We start from the raw sequence: 15,476 nt of genomic DNA, 5'->3' as shown, positions 1-15,476 counted from the left end.
GCACATCCGGTGCAAAAGCCGATTTTCTCAGCCATGCGAATCTGTGCAGGACTGTGCTAGAAGCCATGGACCTGATTATGCTATCAGCAGTGTCCAGCCCCGATTGGAGGCATTCCCCCATAGCCTCCTTTCCATCTCTGACAATTGTGAGAAAACCTTCCCGTTCCTCGCCCTCAGGGATGTGTTCAGCCGTTGCCGTCATACATTCCCACAGGGTGTCTGTGAACCTTGCAAGAGTGCAATCACATTTGTGGATTTTAATGCCACACTGCCCGAAGAAAAAGCTTTCCGGGCCCAGGCATCAATCCTTTTGTCATCTCTATCTGGGGGGATCGAAGGGTAGGCTGACTGTCTCATAGATGTGACCGCCTGCACCACTAAACTCTCAGGCGAGGGATGTTTTGATAGGTATTCAGGGTCAGTTGAGGAAGGTCTATACTTCCCTAAAAACTTTTTATTTATAACTGGGCCAGAATCTGGGGTCTCCCTTGTGGCCCTAACTCTTTTATGTAATGCCCTATGGAAAGAGAGGATAGGGTCCTTCTTTGGGCCTTCATTGAGGAATGTCTGTCATGTCATCTTGGTCAAAATTTAGGGAATTTGCATTGCATCCCATGAATTCAATTACTCTATTCATTAAGTTTCTGTATCCCGCATCTGCATGGTCTGCAGGGTCGGGTCTATCAAAATCTACCTCAGGGGAGGTATCCAGGCCACTGGCTGTCTGCAGGCATTCATACAAATCGCCATTTTAGAATTAGGGTCTACTAACTCTTCTGGGACATCCCTAGTTCGTAATTTTACTCCAGCCGGAGTAACATCCTCTTTAGAGGCTTGTTCCTCAAAAATTGAAGACATTGATCTGGAAAAATCTTGTCTAGGTTGAGGCTGGAACACTTTTTCGACCAGCATCGATCTCGGCTTCGACAAGGGTGTCGATTTCGGCGCTGGAAATAGCGATGGCCTCGATAATGGTGTTGAAGGCGTGAAGGTCATCGACGCTAGCTTCGATGCCGTCGACGGAGGCGTCAACATCATCCTCGAGGTCCGCTTCGAGAAAGCCTTCGAAGGATGCGTCGAAGTAGCCTTCGACATGGGCTTCGATTGTGGGTGAGTTCCCAACACCATCTTGCATAATGTTACCTCCGATTTATGCACCGGTAGGTCTGATTTTTTACTAGGTGTCGGGAAAATATCCTCCGATGACACCCTCGATGATTTTTCGTCGGATCTCATGCGTCTGATCTTTGATCTCCCTCTGTCACTTTTGGAGTGAGTAGGGGTATGGTCTCCACGCGTTTTTTTCGAGGGGGTCTGGGCCATTCTCAAACATTTTTAACATGGAGGTTCTGAAAGCCTCCCATTTCTCGGGGGTATCATGTTTGGAACGGTAGGGGATGACTCTTGTGTCCGCTGACGAGGAGGAGGAAAAAGGAGATCAGTGTTGCCTCTTCTTAGATTTTTTCGACGAAGACAAGGAAGATTTCCTCGAGCGACGTCTCGATCTCGATTTCCTCGACCTATGTCGAGACTTCCCATCCGATTCCCTCGATCCCTTTAGTTTTCTCAAAGAAAACTTTGAGAATTCCTCCCCCACCGCCAGTTTATCTATACGTTCCTTCAGAGCCTTGTTTCTCATCGCCTGACAGGAACCGCACTCGTCGACCCGATGGTCAGGGCCCAAGCACCAGAGACAATTTCGATGGGGGTCGGTGATCGACATTTTCTTCCTGCATTTTTGACATCTTTTAAAACCAATTTTAGGCGTGAAAAGATTCGGCGATGAAGACATCATGATTAAAGCACTGAGGCACCAATTTCGTGTCATGAAGCAAGCTATCTGGAAAATGGAACTGAGACTAACGGGCGCGGCTCGAGCCCTTTATAGTACAGATGACATTGATGATCGATGGCGGCCCTCGAGGGACATTTGGCGCTTCGGCCTTGAGCACATCGCCCTCTAGTAAAAAATCTCAGAAGCAGCAAGCTAGAAGATACGAATATCTAAGATGAGGAATACGTGGGAGGACACAATCCATTCAAAATAACATTTGCATGTCAATCTTTGTCCCGCCCACATGGGCAGTCCAGCACAGAAATGCTATGGCAACTCTTTTCTGAAGAAGAGTACCAACAGCAACCCCATACACGTGTTTCAGCCTTGTTGGGCCTCATCAGTGAGATGGAGCTGTGCCTCTCTGAGCACAGTGAGCAGGGAGTCCACATCTGGGTTCCCCCAGGTAACTCAGGGTGACCAACCCCAAGTTCCTTGCAAACATTTTTCAAAAGAGGTAGCAGGCGCCCCTCTCCAGAAAGAACATGGCATGATAACGTGTTCTGTGGTTTTTCCCCCACTTTGAGAGTTCGCAGCCATCGCTTTTTGCTCACTGTACCTTTCACAGATGGGAAATACCCATTTGCATATCAGTCTTTGTCTGGCACACATGGGCAGTCCAGCACCGAAATGCTATGGCAATTCCTTTCTTAACAAGAGTACCAACAGCAACCCCATACACGTGTTTCAGCCTTGTTGGGCCTCATCAGTGAGGCGGAGCTGTGCCTCTCTGAGCACAGTGAGCAGGGAGTCCACGTCTGGGTTCCCCCAGGTAACTCAGGGTGACCAACCCCAAGTTCCTTGCAAATATTTTTCAAAAAAGGTAGCAGGCACCCCTCTCCAGAAAGAACATGGCATGATAACCTGTTCTGTGTTTTTTTTCCCACTTTGAGAGTTTGCAGCCATCGCTTTTTGCTCAAGGCTGAAACTTGTGTATGGGGTTGCTGTTGGTACTCTTGTTCAGAAGGGAATTGCCATAGCATTTCGGTGCTGGACTGCTCATGAGAACGGGACAAAGACTGATATGCAAATGGATATTTCCCATCTGTGAAAAGTACAGTGAGCTAAAGTGTGGCTGCGGACTCTCGAGAGGGTACCTTCCCAAAGAACATGTCAATGGGCCATGTTCATTCTCGCAGAGGGGTGCCTATGACTACATTTTGATTCTTTCAAGATTTAGACAACATCTTTCCTTAGATTGATCTAGTTTCAGCAAAACAAGGCTGTCTCTATTTCAACGTGGCTCAGGCTAATATTTACAGTCCTATCTCAATGTGGCACAGGCTAGTATTCACAATTCTATCTTAATGTGGCAGAGGCTAATGGTCACAGTCCCTTCCAAATGTCACTTAAGGCAACATTAACAATTCTCTAAGAGTGTGTCGCAGGCTAGTATTCACAGTCCTATCTCAATGTGGCACTCTCTAGATGTGAGTCAAGGCAATATTAACCTTATCTCTCTGAGTGTGACATCTGCTAATATTCAAAGTTCTATCTCAATGTGGCTCAGGCTAATATTCACAGTCCTATCTCAATGTGGTACAAGCTAATAATATTCACAGTTCTATCCCAATGTGGCTCAGGCTAATATTCACATTTCTATCTCAATGTGTCAGAGGCTGGTATTAACAGTTGTACCTCACTCAAGCAGTATTAATAATTCTCTCTGAGTGCCTAGTCTTCACAGAATGGCAGGCAGTGATTAAAGCATGTAGATTTGATACACCTAGACAACGGAAGAAAGGCCTAGGCTTCGCAGAATGGCAGACAGTTACTAAAACACCTAGATTTGAGACACCTAGACTACGGGACAAAGGCCTAGTCTTCACAGAATGGCAGGGTGTAATCAAGCACAATGGCCCTCATTACAACTGAGGTGCTAAGTGCACCAACTTTACCACCATGGTGTAAACTCCGTTTACACCATGGTGGATGGCGGATTTACCGCCCCATTACAAGGTGAGTGGGGCGGTAAATCCCCATTTCCCATTTTCCCTTCCCCATTCCCATTTTTGCCCCATAGGGCATAATGGGAGTGGGGAAGGCGCTAATTACGGCACCGTAAATTACGGTGCCGTAATTAGCACCAAGGTGCCTTAGAACCATGTAACTTAACGCCTGCAAAAAGCAGGCGTTAAGGTGGGAATCAGGCGTTAAGGGTTAACGGTGGCGTTAACCCTTAACGCCTGAGTTGTAATGAGGGCCAATGAGTGGAAGGTTTTGAATGAATCTGAACCACTGGCATTGCTCTGGGCATGTTACGCTCATCTGGTATCCACGGGGACGCCACCCAGCTGTGGGGACTCTGGTGCCCTTCTCAGCCACTCCCAGGTATGATCAGCTAAGAAGTTCTGCCTGGAAAACAGGTGGGCAATGTTCAAGACTGGGCAACTGGGGTAAGAGACTCCCAACACCCTGTATGCCCGCAGCCCCGCCCGGACCTTTCCTCACCTTGTTATGGGTTTTGGCGTGCTATCCGTCCTGCCTTCTTGGCAGGGGCGCGTTGTCCTTTGTGGGCGAGTGCGATCTAGTTACTTCACTGATGCAGGCCTTTTAGAGTCTTTCAGGTAGGTCTTCTTACTGTTATACTGTATGCCTTTCTTGGATTTAAATAATGTCTTTTCTCTCTCCTTACGTGCGCGGAAGTTCGCTGTGGAACGTTGGCTGAATTAGGACTCGCCGGCAGGTGATGGTGCTTCGAGAGCTCCTTGATGCGGTAAGTAGGCGCTATGCGCAGCGTTACGATGCCTTGCCTTTGCTAACCTGTTGTCTTTTGGTCCCGTAGGTTGCGGTGCTCACCCGAAGCAAGAAGTCCCAAGGCGATGCTGGTCGATGGGCGACTCGTGAGGTAAGCTGCCGGCACAATTGTAAAATGTCTAATGTCCTTTTTCTATCCTTTTTGCAGATCCGACGGTCCGGGAGGCTCGGTGTTCCTTGGATGCTGGTTGCAGGAGCAGAGGGCAGCTTGCGGTGGAATCACAGGTAAGCTGCTGCTATCAACAATGCTATCAACAATGCTGCTATTTGTTTTTCAGATGCTGTTCTTCCGAGGTTCGCAGATGCAGCTGAACACGATGAGCGTCACGTTGCAGGATTGCAAAGTAACGCGAAGCGTGTTATCCAAGTCGGGTGTGGTTTAAATAGCATCAAGAAAGTAGTCCAGGTAAAATAGTCCCTAGGCTACCACACCCAAAATACTATACCGCATAGCTTGGTTCCAAGGAGCCAAGCAATGTGGATGCCTCCATGTTGACTGGCACTGAAATAAAGTAGTCCCCAAGCGCAAGTCTTCATTAAGTATGAGACTGTCACCAAAGTTGCCAGGACTGGCCCCAAGAGGGCCTAGGCAAATGATGCCGAAGCTTGTTGGGGGCCCGAGCCGAGACCCCTCCTGGCCCATGGACCTGCCGGGGTGGTTTTAGGAAGTGGGTCTTGACAGCACTCCCCCCCAAGGCCCCACTCAAGGTGTTCCTTCTGTCCGGCCCTGGTTTAGTTGGAAAGTTGCGATGATATGTTCTGATCAGTCGTGGCGCATGAATGTTTTCACAGGATTCCCAGGATCTGTCTTGGGGTCCAAATCCTTTCCAATCAACTAGGTAGTATAGCCTTCCCCTCGAATACTTGGAATCCAAGATGCTTCTGACTTCGAATTCTGGTTCTCCATCAATAAGTATGGGTTTTGGTGGTGTCCCAATCCGTGTACCTGGCTGCATTGGTTTTAATAGGGACACATGAAATACTGGGTGAATCTGTAGGTTAGGTGGTAAGTCTAGTTTGACGGCCGCTGGATTGATAATTGCCTTGATGGTGTAAGGTCCTAAGTACCTGGGTTGAAAAGTCTGGGCTCCCTTGATGGGTACAAACTTGGAAGCCAGTCAAACCTTGTCTCCTACCTGATAGTCTGGGGCCCTTTTCCGGTGTTGGTCGGCAAATTGCTTTTGTTTTTCTTTGGTGAAAATAAGATGTTCTTTGGCCTTTTTGAAAGCCTGAGTGATATTGGTGTGAAGAGTTTTTACTGCTGGCATTTCCAAACTTGTTGGGACATCTAGTTCTGAGGTACGTGGGTGTCTAGCATAAAGGGTATAAAAGGGTGTTTGTCCGGTACTGGAGTGCAAGGAGATGTTATATGCGTACTGGGCTATCCATAACAAATCTTTCCAGTCTCTTAGTTCATGGTGTAACATGCACCATAGGTATTGTTCGAGAGTCTGGTTGGTCCTCTCAGTCTGACCGTCCGTTTGGGGGTGATGGCTAGTGGATAGCCGGACGTCAATTTGTGCCATTGCACAACATTTTTTCCAGAAGTTGGAGATGAACTGGCTACCTCGATCGGAGATCAGGACTGATGGGAAGCCATGTAGTTTTACAATACCATCCAGGAACACTTTAGCTAGAGTAGGTGCGTCAGGGAGGCCTTTGAGTGGAATAAAGTTCGTCATCTTTGAGAAAAAGTCCACGACTACCAGGATGGTGTTAAGCCCTTGACTGGGAGGTAGGTCAGTGATGAAGTCGAGGGAAAGAGTGTGCCAAGGAGCGGGAGGAATGTCCAAAGGTTGCAGAAGACTGGGTGGTTTTTGTTTTTGCGACTTGTTTTGCGCACAGACCCCGTAGGACTGAACATATTGGATGACATCTTTACGCCAGGCAGGCCACCAGAAATTCTGTTTTACCTTGGCTAGGGTCTTGGTGATTCCAGGGTGCCCTTCGATCAGGGAATCATGATAACCTGAAACAATTTGATGTTGTAAGTCTTTGGTGGGTACATACAACCGATCCTTAAAAAAGGGTAAGTGATCTTTGATGGAATATTGTTCTCCTTGCGCTTGCCATGCGAGGAAGGCATCCGGGTTCATGGTTCGTTGAATCTTATCTCTCAGTTCAACTTGGGTTAAGGCCGTAGTGAGGCCCAAGAGCTTGTCTTCCGGTATGATGGGGACTGGATCTGGGAGCATATATACCCAGTCATTAGTGCCTGTACGAGAGAGTGCGTCAGCTTTTCCATTCTTGACCCCTGGTCGAAAAGTGATGACATAGTCATATTCGGCAAAGAAAAGGGCCCACCGCAATTGGCGTGAAGACTGGGCCTTAGCTGTCTTAAGGTATTGCAGGTTTCGGTGGTCCTTGATAACTGTAATGGTGTGTCTAGCCCCCAGAAGGTAGTGCCGCCAGGCCTTAAAGGCAGATTTGATCACCAAGAGTTCTTTGTCCGTGATGGCATAATCCATCTCCGGGGGAGAGAATTTCTTCTACCAAAAGGCCACTGGATGTAGCTGGCCTGTTACTGGGTCTCCTTGTGAGAGGACAGCTCCCATCGCTATGCTGGCAGTGTCTGTTTCCACGATATAAGAAAGATCTGGGCGAGGATGTCGCAGGATTGGCACGGAGGTGAACCTTTTCTGGAGTTTCTGAAAAGCTTTCTCGGCTTCTTCGGGCCAGGCACATTTTCTTGTTATTTTTTCTTAGCAATATGGTGATCGGGTGTACGACCTTTGAGAAGTCTGGTATGAACCGGCGATAGCAATTCGCAAAGCCCAACATGCTCTGTACCCCTTTTACTGATGTTGGTGTTGCCCATTTCAAAACGGCGTCCACTTTATGCAGGTCCATTCTGATGCATCCTGGAGTAAGAATAAAACCCAGAAACTCAACTTCGGTGACGTGAAAAAAGCACTTCTCCAGCTTTGCATATAAAAGATGTTCCCGGAGCTTGGAGAGGACTCAACGGACGTGCTTGATATGATCCTGTTTTGAAGTTGAGTACACTAAAATACTTGAGCCCCAGGAACAAGGTCGATCTGGCAGTCATAGGGCTTGTGCGGTGGCAGCGTGTTTGCTTGGTCCTTCTGGAATACATCCTGGAAATCGTGGTATTCCTCAGGCAAGGTACTAGTCACTCCCAAAGTTGCCACTTCAGGAGTCGTAGAGATACTGAAAGCAGGTTTCTGTTCTTGGTAATACCAGGCTGGAGAGCAGTCGCTGGGAAAGGTTAATTTTCTTAAGTTTCTTCTAAACAATTGCATGTTGGTAGCTTGAGCCAGCCAGTACAGGCAGTAGATTCCTGCATATAATTGATGTATCCTTGTGTCTTTTACAGTGATAATATTGTATCAATTGTTTCTCCTAACGAAGACGTTATTCCATTTATTTTTCAAAACGTCGAAACCGGTAGAGAAGAACATCCGGGGATGCGATTTATCATTTTCTGTTGAACATACCCACTCTGTGGAATAGAGCACATTTTTGGTTAATGGTTGTGCTGATTCACATTCTATGTGGATAAAATGAAATATTTAAGACTATGTGGGGCTAATTTATGAAATGCTACCACATATGGATTGCACTAAAAGTTTTAGTCCAAATTTTTTACTGTGAGTGAATGAGGTTGATTGATTTGAGTTGCAAATGATGGTTTGACTGTTGATGAATGATGGTGATGTTAGGTTTTTATTATCTGGTGTCTTATGCTCCCCTGCAATGTTAATGTAATTTAATGTCTGTGTATTAATTAATGATCAATTCATTTTTGGAAAATAATGTATCACAATAAATACATTTTTGATACCTTTAAAAATAAAACACAACCTCTGGACAATTTTTTCTGTATATTGTGTTACACTAATACCCTAGTCCAGTGTGTGGGGTTTTCCTGCGCCTTTCAGTGTGCTTATATTTAGCCCTTGGCTGTGCAGGTGTTAGTTCGGTCAGTTAATTTGAGTGTAAGTTCCCTTGTTGTGAGGGGCGAATTTATTTAATTGTTGTTCCAGAGTTTACACTGTAGTACTTGTTGTGGGATTAATCCACGCCATGGCGGAATCAGATACCATTTCTTTCACAGAGGCTCAGATAGCTGAACTTATTGAAGGCCCGTCATTTTTTGAAAATCTAGAATTACCCAACCCAGATAGCAGTACTTCATCTGAAGCACTGCTTAGACTTAAGAAAAAACAATTCCGTACCGAAATGCATGGGCATGTACTAAAAGAATATCTAAAGTCCAGTATAATACCACAAGGGCTCCAAGTAAAAATTATCCATTGCTTATTCTTAGATGACACAGAGTACAAGGTGGCATTTAGTCAGGTGGCACCTAAGTGTAGTAGAGATTTATTAGAACTCACAATAACTACAGCTGAAAGGGTAAGTAATATAATTAAAGAAGCACTAGTGGAGAAAGAAAAACACTTTTTGAGTAATGTGTTGATAACTGAAACCAAACAAAAACTTGAATCAATAGAGAAAACTTTCCAAGAATTCAAAAATGTAACTATTAAAAAACAAAAATAAATTGAAGAAAGATATTTCTCAATTTAAGAAGGAATTGGTATATCCATACTTGGCAGATGATTTCAACCCTCAGATTTTCTGGAAACAGAATAATAATCATAACCAAGACTCAGGTAGAAAAAGATGGGTCAATGTTTTCAGATACTTGCTCTAATAATTCTAGCAATGAGGAAGCCCCTAACTCCAATATGGGAGACCACCCTTTTCGAGGAAGGGGCGGCCGGAGAGGCCGCATAAGTTTTCCACAAGGCAGGGCAACCCGCAATATGCAAATGCAGAATGCCCCGCTACAAGGACCATCCCACAGAGAATTCCCAACGCGGAATCGGGTGTATCGCTGGTAGAAGACCCATCACCAGTATTTAATTTATCATCACGGATACTAACCGAACCTGAGATATCTATCCTTAAACGGAGACTCTTATTTGTACCTACACAAACAGCTAGTGCAATGACTCTGACGAGTGAGGTTAAAGATTTTCTGAGGAAAATCAGACTGAAGGCTAACTTTGCAGACAAAGATGATCCAATGGAGAACAATCTATCAGGACTGGCTAAACCACCTTCTTTCACTCCCACCGCGTCAGAGGTCCCAGTAGAAGTGGTGACATTTGAAAAAATTGTTCTTAAAGAACTTGAAAAATCCATCCAATCTGCAAGGAACAATGGTGGACCAAATCTTAGTTTGGCCGAATTTCAGACCATAGCTACCTTGTCCAATGATCCATCCATAGTGATTAAAGCGGCCGATAAAGTCGTTGGCATTGTAGTTTGGGATGCCAATCTATATGACCAAGAAGTACAAAGACTGCTGGCTATTCCAGGTCATTATTTGAAAATCAATGGAGACCCCACATTGGCAATAAAAGAAAAAATATTGGCTCTCAGTGAAAAAGCTCAATGGGAAGGTTATCTTTCCATAAAAGAGTTTGAATTTATTAATCATTCTGATGAGTGTATTACCTTGTTCTACATAATCCCTAAAATCCATAAAAACACCAACCAACCACCTGGACGCCCCATTGTATCCGGGTGTGGCTCCATTTTTGAGCCCCTGTCAAAATATATAGATTTTTTCATTAAGCCTCTGGCAATGGCAACACCAACATTCCTACTGGATTCTAGAGATGTTATCAACTTGTTGAAAGGGTTGACATTTGATTCCACCAAACAAATTCTTGTCACCATTGACATAGAAGCCCTTTACACTAACATCCCACAGGATAAAGTGGTCAACAGCCTACGAATTATGTTGGATAGGCGTCCTTTACCACATAACGTGGCAACTCAATTTTTGTGTCAAGCTGCAGATTTGGGCTTGGCAAATAGCTTCTTTAAATTTAACGAAACCTTTTTTCTGCAGAGCAAGGGAACTGCAATGGGCTGTACATTTGCCCCCAATTTGGCTATTATTTTTATGGCCTTTTTTGAAGAAAAGAAAGTGTTACACGACAGTAATCCTTTTTTTCAACAGATTAAGCTATATCGAAGATATATTGATGACATCTTATTAGTTTGGGAAGGTAATGCGGACAAACTTCTCCAATTTGTGAATTGGCTTAATGAAATGGATGATGACTTACACTTTACTTTCGAATTTTCCACCACGAGAATCTCGTTCTTAGATCTCTCCATTTACAATGAATCGGGCCATATACAATTGGAGCTATTTAGGAAACCAACGGAAAGAAACACCACACTGCAATTTTTCAGCCAACATCCTAAAAGCTTATTACAGAATCTCCCACATGGCATGTTCCTACGACTCCGACGCAATTGCTCAAATGTGGCAAACTTTAACAAACATGCAGAGGTCATGGAAACTAGGCTCATTGAACGAGGATACCCCAAGAAATTGGTTAGACAATCCAGAAAGCGAGTACGATATACGAATCGTGAAGCACTCTTAAGTCCGAAAATCAGGACTTTAGACCAAGAACAACTGGTGTGCGTTTCTACCTTTTGCCAGCACAGTCAGGCGATTAAAGGTATTATCCTGAAAAACTGGAGAATCCTCAATTCGACAGGTATGAAATTGCCAAAACCGCTCTTTGCCTTTAAGAAAGGTAAAAACGTGAGACAAAAACTAACCCGTGCTAACCGACTTCCACCAAAATGTCACCTTATTAGAGACATTAATTTGAACCCAGTGGTGGGACACTATCCTTGTACTTCGTGTACAGCCTGTAAATATTCAAGGAAAATGACCACATTTGTGGGAGAAGGAAAAACATGGGACTTAAGGACTTTTACCACTTGTAAAAGCAAAAATGTGGTATATGCGGTCCAATGCCCTTGTAACAAATTCTATATAGGAAAAACCTCAGGAGAGGTACATGTTTGTATCAACGAACATCGTTCAAAAAGTCGAACCCGCAACCTTAATGCCCCTATGGTTCTTCATTTTGTGGAGACGGGCCATAATGTAGAAGATCTTACGTGGTTCTGTGTCGAGAAAATCGTTACCAGTGGACTTATTCAGACCAAGAACAAGTTGTCATACAAAGAACAACTGTGGATTTTCAATCTTAAAACATTAGATAAAGGATTTAACACGATGGAACCTTGGGAGTTCAATTCACGTTGATACCATCCCCTCCTTGTCATGCCATATATATTATGCATCTGTTATAACTGCTTGGCCTTTGGGACGCACTACAACAACAATGTTGTTCCAGCCAATTATGATCTCTATTGGTTTACTAACAATAATTAATAATATATTGGTTTAGTAACAATAACTAATAATCACAATAAAAACGAATAATTTGCATGTTCTTTCACAACATACAGCAACTGTGGCTTAGTATATTGTGACTCAAACACCAATAGTGCTCCTCTTAAACATTATTATAGCCTGTGTTCCGCTAATAGTTTTGGGTTCGAAATAGAAGCATGTGTTCATAAATGCAGTTAACTCAAAAAAAGGCGCTTTCTCGAACGCAGTGTTACATCTATACGGTGCCTTTAAGACTTGCATGGTCCCGAACCACATGACAGGCTTCCCCAGCAATCATATGATCACTGAAGGAGCCTCCTTTTACGTCACGCATTTAATGTTTAAATGCAATTGGCCCACCGCGTTATGACTTGGGAAACTCCTTGATGAGACCTCGGTTCCGATTTCCGCAGGTGACTGCCTACATAACGGCAGATTCAGATTGGAATATGCTTCCGGCAGCACGAACGGCCACCTTCAACAGGCTTCAGTTGTAAGTACATGCATTTGTGCGATGTAAATATCATGTATAACAGCGTGAGCTTTCTGGGCTTTATTCGAGCAACCTTAGCAGTATTCAACCCCTGCTGCAACGTGTGTGTCCGTATTCACATTATGTACTCCGCGTTAACGTGAAATGTGCTTTCCATTGCAAACGTGGGTGTTCACTCTTATAAGCAGTGCAATTTAGATCACTGGCATTTTTAGTCAAATGGTCAATATATTTTCTAAATAGAACTTGTACACCATTCTAAACACCAATGCCCCTTTCCCAACATAAACACGGACGCTCCCAACGTTAAATGGTACAATCTGAATCGTGGGGATTGTCAGTATAAGGGACAAAATACCTATACTTGCCCAACTAAACTAACTTAAATGTGAACATAATTACCCAAAAGTGCAATTTATAACCACTTCAGCATTTTTAAGTGAACACAGGGTCTCTTTATGAACAACAGTATGACCCCATGAAATTGAGTTAACCAACCTACCCCTCCTGTTTTTTTGTTTTTTTCCCGGACAGATTCAACTGAAATTCAATTCACTTGTGCTGAGTCAACACCAACATCGGCAACAGTTGTCCGACCAGTGGAATAATTCCAGTCCTGTTTTTCGAGGTGAGTGGCGGGTCACTCACACTTAAGTGCATTGGCTTTTTCCAATGCCCTCAGGCAGCACTGAACTCATGGCTCTTCAATTTATGATGGTTAACATGTCATTTCAGATTTATGAAATCCTGTTGAATTTCTTTGAGTCACACTTAACGGGTTTGACCAATTAGAGTGTATGATATTGTGAGTCAGGTCAGTCTGGCCCCTTGACCTCTGTGTTGGGCTTTTGGTACTTCTGGTTCTTCATACGGTGGTGGTGTAATTCCACTTGTGACACAGTGGTCTGCTTTGGTTTTAGGGTTCCACAAACCCCCTTTTTAGATACTCAGGAACAACAGGGACACCTTGGGATTTGCCACTACATGGTGCCTCTTATGTATTTTAAAAATGTAACTAATGGTATAAACAATTGCATGTTGGTAGCTTGAGCCAGCCAGTACAGGCAGTAGATTCCTGCATATAATTGTTGTATCCTTGTGTCTTTTACAGTGATAATATTGTATCAATTGTTTCTCCTGAGGAAGACGTTATTCCAATTATTTTTCAAAACGTCGAAACCGGTAGAGAAGAACATCCGGGGATGGGATTTATCATTTTCTGTTGAACATACCCACTCCGTGGAATAGAGCACATTTTTGGTTAATGGTTGTGCTGATACACATTCTATGTGGATAAAATGAAATATTTAAGACTATGTGGGACTAATTTATGAAATGCTACCACATATGAATTGCACTAAAAGTTTTAGTCCACATTTTTTACTGTGAGTGAATGAGGTTGATTGATTTGAGTTGCAAATGATGGTTTGACTGTTCATGATGGTGATGTTAGGTTTTTATTATCTGGTATCTTATGCTCCCCTGCAATGTTAATGTAATTTAATGTCTGTGTATTAATTAATTATCAATTCATTTTTGGAAAATAATGTATCCCAATAAATACATTTTTGATACCTTTAAAAATAAAAAACAACCTCTGGACAATTGTTTCTGTATATTGTGTTAGACTAATACCCTAGTCCAGTGTGTGGGGTTTTCCTGCGCCTTTCAGTGTGCCTAATTTTCTTGCCCGCCAGTCAATCAAAGGGTGGTGAGCAACTAACCATGGCATCCCTAGTATGAGCCGGAATTGAGGTGCCTTGATGAGATTGAACGAAATAAGTTCCCGATGTCCATCCTGACACAGCAAGGTTATCTCGGCTATGCGCTGGGTTACAGGTCCGGAAGCGATTTCTGTCCCATCCACCGTGTTTACCTTGTCTGTAGTCGGCTTGGAACACAGGGGAAGCCCCATCTCTGCAGCCAGGTCCTGATCTATATAATTCCCAACTGCTCCGCTGTTGATGTATGCTTCAATGGCATGCATTCTTTACGAAAGTTGGTTATTAATTAAGATCACCGGAATTGCAAAGTGTGAGGTCGGTGGCTCTTTTCCCTCACTCGACAAACTGACCTCTACGTTTGCCGAGCTGGGTAGTTTCCAGACTGATACTCCTTCTCTTCATCTTTTTCCGTGGCTCCAACAATCTTCCTCTGAGGTTTCACTGGGCAGTCCTTCAAGAAATGCCCTGACTTCCCGCAGTACAGACATAGTTGTTGTTGTCTCCTTTTATCTCGCTCTTGTTTTGTTAGCGGGGGTCGTACCCCTCCGATTTGCATGGGCTCCACAGTATTTTCTTGTACTCGAGTTACATTGTCTCTAGGTCGAACGTACACTGGCCGAGGGTCCATTTTAGAACGGTCTGCTTTTCGGTCTTGCAACTGGTGGTTCAGTTGCACAACCAAGTCTATGAATTCAGAACAATCTCTGGGAGGATTAACCACTTTAGCTAGAACGTCTTTTAATTCACCTCGTAAGCCCCGATGAAACAATGTGGTTCTTTTGTTTTTAAGCCACCTAGCTTCAGCAGCCAATCGGTTGAAAGTAGCGATGTACGTTAACAAATCCTGATTCCCCTGTCGGAGGGAAAGGAGTTCATTTTCCACAGCTTGTTCTCGGGTATGGCGAGCAAAGAGTTTTTCCATTTCCCTCTGAAAGTCCCCAAAGTTATGTAATAAAGGATCATCATGGGACACCAATGGTACCGACCAATCTGCGGCGCTGCCACTTAGATATGATAAAACAAAGGCTACCCGGGCTTGTTCATTTGGGAATGCTCCCGGCCTGCAAAGAAAGCGACAGTGATTCATGAAAGCTGCATATTTTCGTGGATCACCAGCAATCCTCTCCGGTGGTGCTAAAGGAACTGTACATGGTAACACAACTTGTACCGGAGTAGAAACAGTGGATGACATGCTAGGATTTTGCATCGGTGGGTTGTTCCCAGGTACAGGCTTCTAACCCGCTTGTGATTGCAAGACTTGCCTGCTGATATCTTCGGTACGCTCTTTAGTCACCAATAAGTCTCTCCGGAGAGCGTTAGTCTCCTGTCTGGCAGAGTGAACCTCTGCACGAAGTTCTCCCAACAATTGGGCCAATTGGTCTAATTCTGAGGTTTCCATGGCACCCAGGTGGATTGGTTTAG

The 15,476-nt window shown here is 44.2% G+C and overlaps 1 protein-coding gene across 1 annotated transcript in view; it reads left to right on the top strand.

The window, feature by feature from the left end:
• Positions 1-15,476, top strand: part of LOC138473534 (uncharacterized) — a 46,020-nt gene that overhangs the window by 10,319 nt on the left and 20,225 nt on the right. Inside the window, exon 2 of the mRNA XM_069612141.1 lies at positions 12,865-12,958. The gene's annotated coding sequence lies outside the window, so the exon portion shown is untranslated. The remainder of the gene's footprint in view (positions 1-12,864; positions 12,959-15,476) is intronic.

This window comes from Ambystoma mexicanum, chromosome 8, assembly GCF_040938575.1.
Source record: "Ambystoma mexicanum isolate Mex_15411 chromosome 8, UKY_AmexF1_1, whole genome shotgun sequence".
NCBI lineage: Eukaryota > Metazoa > Chordata > Amphibia > Caudata > Ambystomatidae > Ambystoma > Ambystoma mexicanum.
Note: the sequence above shows the minus strand (reverse complement) of the source record. Positions and strands in the feature narration are given on the sequence as shown.